Source organism: Mastomys coucha, unplaced genomic scaffold (genome assembly GCF_008632895.1).
Source record: "Mastomys coucha isolate ucsf_1 unplaced genomic scaffold, UCSF_Mcou_1 pScaffold14, whole genome shotgun sequence".
Taxonomy (NCBI): Eukaryota; Metazoa; Chordata; class Mammalia; order Rodentia; family Muridae; genus Mastomys; species Mastomys coucha.
Window position 1 is genome coordinate 6208694 of NW_022196896.1, and position 5345 is coordinate 6214038.

The 5345-nt window shown below is 40.6% G+C and overlaps 1 long non-coding RNA gene across 1 annotated transcript; it reads right to left on the minus strand.

Annotated features, from left to right (window-relative positions):
* Window positions 1-485: 485 nt before the first annotated feature.
* On the minus strand, window positions 486-2741 carry LOC116088985. Its single transcript, XR_004118085.1, has 3 exons — window positions 2678-2741; window positions 970-1026; window positions 486-615 (listed from the first exon to the last, which is right to left on the minus strand). It is a non-coding gene; the product is annotated as an uncharacterized LOC116088985 (long non-coding RNA).
* Window positions 2742-5345: the final 2604 nt, after the last annotated feature.

Here is a 5345-nt window from a genome sequence, read left to right on the forward strand (position 1 = left end):
CTTGAAACACACTTATCGACTGTTTGTGTTTCTTTATCTGTGGACTTGCCTGTTGAACTCATTGTCTATTTTTCCAATGGACTGTCAGATTCTTAAAAATTGATTTTAAACTCAATAATGTAGTTAAATCACTGTGGCAAAATGTGTTTTCTGGCTAGTTGTTTAGAGCGGGGCCAGTTAGGGCTGGTTTGCATACTCAAGGCAGGGTTCTTTGGTGGCGGCATACGGTATGGACTGTGTAGTGAGGAAGTGGGCATCCTGGCTGCACACTGGTGGTTTCTGGCAGGTTTTGTGGTCTGCAAGTGGGGTAATAGCAGGTAATGGAGATAGTGTTGTAAAGGGGGCAGTCACAAAGTGTCTTAAGACCTGATTGCTCCTGGGTGCCTCCATTCTGTTACTGATCTTTCTGTGTGGCGCCTGTGTACTGGTCAGCTATTTATTGTTATGACAACTATCCATTAATTGTCTAAGCAGACAAACTTAAAGGAGAAAATGTCTATTTGACCTTGTGATTTTTAAAGGCTTCCGTTTCTGGCCACTTGGTCGTATCTTCTTGGGCCTGGGATACACAGTACACCAGGGGAGGTGCGCATTGCAGGTGAAGTCTCTCACCTCCTGGTGGGTAGGAAGCAAAGAAAGAAAGGGTTGGTCCTTTGCCCTGAAAGCCTAAAGGCATGGCCTTGATGGTGACCTAACTTCCCATGACTGGATCTCTCTCCCTCCAGGTTCTGCGACCTTCTCATAGCACCAAGAGTTGGTAACCCAGCTTTGCTGTCCTGGGACATTGGGGACACTAAGATACAAGATTGTTTTATTACAGAGAAATCCACCCAGAAGGTTTGAGTGTCCTTAATCCTTCCACTTACTTCATATATTCAATGCCAGGCTCTTTCCAAAAGACAAAAACTATCAGTCACATTAAAACGAAGTTGAATAAATTCTTTCTGGTCTGTACTGGTCATGTCTTACCTGAGGTATTGATCTCATTTCTGGGGATTCTGCTTTAATTTATTTTTCTGGAGAGCACTGAGAGAGAAGGAATCAACAAAGAGACTGACTGAAAATCATACCATGACGACTGGGAACCATTATCCTGCACAAAAAGTAAATTTTTAGGGCTTACTATTTCACGTCAGGGTTGAAGATGTGTCTCCTGGGACTTGGGTAAGGTTTGTGATTTAATGTCCTCAGACCATGAATACTTAAAACTACCAGCTTAGAGTCTCTGCAAGAATAATTCCTAGCAATCCTATTTTGCAGTGGAGCAAGCTGCTTAAAAGAATATCCATTACCAGAGATATGATAAAATTTATATATATTGGAATAATGTGCTGATGTTGTATATATTCAAGAGGTTTATATAGTGTTCATGTTATATGAAACCTTCTGGGTTTGCTTTATCGACTCCATGGTATCTGTAGCCCACACATTTTTTTACTGCTATATAATATTTCATTGTATGACTACACTGCCGCTCATCTTCCGTTCTCCTGTTCAAAAATATTTAATTTGTCCAGAACATTTTACTGCTATGAATACACCATTTATATCTGCTGATATTCATGTGCATGAATTTCTCAAGGATTTACATCATAAGTGGAAATGCTGAACCATTGGGTAAGTGAATACTTAACTTTGTAATGCCACCATGTCTTAAAAATTATTTGCATCACTGTGTGTTGGTGGCTCATGCCTTTAATCCCAGCACTTGGGAGGCAGAGGCAGGAGGATTTCTGAGTTCGAGGCTGGCCTGGTCTACAGAGTGAGTTCCAGGACAGCCAGGGCTACATAGAGAAACCCCGTCTCAAAAAAAAAAAAATTATTTGCATCATAGATTATAGTGAAGTTAGCCTTCCCTTATAGCTTAGGTTGCTAGGATATTTTGTTGTTGTTGTTGTTGTTGTTGTTAAATTATATTACTCAGTACCCAATAATATAGACTGACTTTCTTATCAGGGGATTCTTATAAGTGCCTTTCAAATTCCCAATGACTAACAACTGGGCACCTCAGCAAACTCATTTCCTTTAAGATATTTCTAGAAGCCTCTCTGGTTCCGCAGCTCTGTTGACTTGGTCGACTCTCCTCATATTTCTTGTCAATCTTAGGCTCCTTCTGCCAGAGGGTTTAAGAACACAGACTCCGAAGCAAGAGAACCAGAGTGTGATTTCCACTTTACCCGCACCAGCTGAAAGGCCTCATTCATACCTAGGGATAAAGCCTCGGGAGCCCCTCCCCCCCCCCCAGCAAAACTGTTATCTTCCTCTAGGAGTGTTTTATGAGTGGAATGATTTTTCATTATGTTGCATTTCATAAATAACACATCATTAGTATGTTGCCTGGAGGGAGAAAAACATATTATGATATAACTTTCCTTCCAAGTATTTAGTTCAAGTTGGATTTGTCGATGAATAAAACAAAATAAAATAACATGTGGGAATTGATCCCGGGTTTTCATAGCCTTGCTACTGGCTATAGAAGAACCGCTAGTACATACATAAAACTCCAACTCAATTCTGATTTTGTTGCCATGGCACCAATTGACTGCTTAAGCTTTTAGCTTAGTACGAAGCCTAAATAACTCACATTGAAACCCAGCTCTGCATCATACTAACTTGCGCTATGTAGTAGAGATGAGTCTACAAAGCCAGATGTGTACTAACTTCTTGTTTTCCTTACCAAGATGATGCTCACTCTTCTCTGGACTGGGTTAGATTGAAGGAAGCTGCTTTTCTTGAAGAATGCTTCTGCTGGGAAAAACAAAGCAAACGCAAACACAAAACAAACAAAGAAATTAACAAACAAACAGGCCCTGGATCCCATGGGTGTGAGCTGACTCTTCATTACCGTCTGCCATGCTCCTGAGGCTGTGCCCATGGGTGTGAGCTGACTCTTCATTACCATCTGCCATGCTCCTGAGGCTGTGTATCTGGCAATGCTGCAAACGAGGCCCTTTGAGCTTACCAATCAGCATGAGCTATTGTGGCTATGCGAGTCCATGGATCGTGTGCTAACCAATCAGCATGAGCTATTGTGGCTATGCAAGTCTTTGGATCGTGTGCTAGATTATCATGCTTGCAAGCATTGTTTTCTAAAGGACTCTGTAGAGATGGGCAAAGTCAAAAATTGCTTTCCATTGGGAGGAAAACTGTGAATCTGTATAAATACACAAGCATCTTCAGAGAGCTGTTGGGAGTACATTATTTTGCGCTGAGCAGAACAAACTCTGGGCATGCGTGAAATCCTAACTCTGCAGCCTGAGGCACACAGGTGCAGGGAAGGTCACACCTGAGAGGAAAATACATTTCTTTAGAGAGGCCGAATAAGGCACATGTGGATTAGAAGGACCTAGAAAAGGGGCAGTGATTAGAATTTTGGGTATTCTTGAGCTACTAGATCAATTCAAGCTGTGTGAGTGATTCAATTTTTGAGAGCAGTCCAGATGAAAAAAAAAAAAAATCTCCCTGCACATTTACATTTAAATATCGCTGACTCTGAGTTCCAACAAAGAGATTCACATTGCCATGAATTGGAGATGGCAAGGTCTGCACCATTGCCAAATCGGCCCAACTGCTCATTCTTCAGTTCAGCTTATTGGACTTTCTGGATGTTAAAATATATATAAAAAAAAATATATATATAGCATTACATCCTTAGTGTGTAAGCATACAGAATATGAAAATCAAGTTTCTGGGTTTATATGGCTTAAAAAGCTAAGGAAGTGAAACACTTTGGAAATATGGGCAATACTTAGAAATAATCATTTGAGAAGTGACACCTTACCACTTCTTCGCTATTGGATAATGGGTTGGATGCCACAAACGAGACAAAGGAAGGCAGGTGATGCTTTCTTCTTCAAAGGTTTATCACTCGACATTTTCTGTTTTTATTAAGAGGAAAAAACTGTAAGTTAAGTTTCATGACCTTCTTCATCTCACATTTTATTCCCCTTAATCTCGCATTTTAACTTCCACTTACTCGAGACCATTCTCAACTAGCAAGCTTAGAATGAACAGAGAGGGATGGCTGCCCTTCAGTCTGAAGAACTAACTGATAAGATTAGGAAGAATCCAGGATCTTGACCATCTTCACATAATTAAACTGCAATAGAGAGGAGAAAGGGGGCTGGAGAGGTGGCTCTGCAGTTAAGAGCACTGGCTACTCTTCCAGAGGACAGAGCTTCAGTTCCCAGTAAGCACATGGCTGCTCATAAGCATCTGGGACGCAGTACCAGGTATCCAATGCTCTCTTCTCAGTTCTGCTGCCACCAGGTTTGCATGAATCACAGACATATATGCAAACAAAACACCAATACACATAAACTAATCTTTATGAAGAGAAAAAAAAAAAAGAGCCACATCTGTGCTCCAGCCTACAGGCTTGGGTTTCCAGTCGATGTCCTGATGACTGAATGCAGGTGGACACAGAGTTTGACACACACACCTAACGCTTCTGACAGCCTGCTTCCAGAATGCAAATGGCCACTCCTATAAATCAAGTGCCAGCACTGTTTCTTTGAGCAATATGGAACATTGCTAAAGTTCAAAGGCCCTTCCTTCATTATATAACAATGATAATGACTCAATTTAAGCGTCTAATGACACAAGCTAGTCATCCATAGCAGCAAAAATTTAATAGCAACCTTATCTGGAACACTGTCAAGAAACACTTCCCAGGACACCATTACAGCTCTTCAGTTTACAAAACAATCGGCTTTAATCTTTAATACTGTTAAGCAGTAGGGGGCAGATATGCACATTAGCATAGCTTTGCTTTTTATAAATAGCATTTAATCTACCATATTCGGCCCCTGTTGGGCTGAGTATCTTCTGTCAGACAGTTTTAGATTTGAGTTAACACTACAAGAGTTACTCTTTTCTCAAAAGGCAAGACACAATGCTTGCCTTCCTAGGATATATAGTGTTCATATAGTGTTGAAGTTTAAAGACATAATCCTCCCACGTGTTCCCTTGGGGAGACATAAGACATCTTGTAATAAATTTAAGTTACTGTTAGGATAAACCGTTAGGAAGAAATTTTCTGAGTTCAGAGGCAAACATCGGCTCCATCACCTTCATTTATGTACTCTGTGCTTACTGGGTAGCATCGAATGGTATCTCTCTAGCTTTCTATCTGCTCTGTGGTTTGCCATATTTGAATCCTTTCCCTCAACCATTGCATGAAGAGAAGTCAGACATGAATTTCAGGTAGCTTTTTCTCAAGAAAGCAGATACATATTTTTACTTTTGCAGTGTGTTTTCAGATGACATGGAAGAAAGGCCTTAATAGAATTGCTAAAGTTGAAGAACTGAGCTTGGATGAATTGAAAATGACTTGCGGAGTATTT